The following is a 645-nucleotide window of genomic DNA, read 5'->3' on the forward strand; positions in this document are numbered from 1 at the left end:
ATGGAAGTAATGGTCGGGTCACATGAAATGCGCACTCGAATTGGGGATTATGTATCACGACTATGCCACAGGAACCGCACCCATAGTCGTGATGATTTAATTACGCGCCTAAAGCAAACTACGGTGTTTGAAATTATTCATTCTGTACTTCTTTTCTATGTCCGTTCGAGGACGAACTGTTGTTTTAGAGGTGGAGGATGTGATGACCCAAAAGGTCATCACTTGATTTACAAGTCAAATTCTATGTTCCGAGGCCTTAAAAACCTCCTTTCATCTTACCTCGATTTGCGTGCGCGGTCCGGGCATAAATCCGGAACGCTTTTATGTGAAAATTTGATAAAAATGCTAATTTTGCCTTTAAAATTAAATTTAAGTTGACTTCGGTCAACATTTTAGGTAAACGGACCCGGACCCGTGATTTGACGGTCCAGGAGGGTCTGTAGAAAAATATGGGACTTGGGCGTATGCCCGAAATTGAATTCCGAGGTCCCAAGCCCGAGAAATGAATTTTTGAAGAAAATTGTTTAACTGAAATTATAAGAGTTTTTGGAAATTTAAATGTGTTTGAGTCTGATGGTCTCGGGCCCGTATTTTGGTTCCGGAGCCCGCTACAGGTCTTATATGGTATTTAAGCTGTGCCTGTAA

Source organism: Nicotiana attenuata, unplaced genomic scaffold (assembly GCF_001879085.1).
Source record: "Nicotiana attenuata strain UT unplaced genomic scaffold, NIATTr2, whole genome shotgun sequence".
In the NCBI taxonomy this organism is placed as follows: Eukaryota; Viridiplantae; Streptophyta; class Magnoliopsida; order Solanales; family Solanaceae; genus Nicotiana; species Nicotiana attenuata.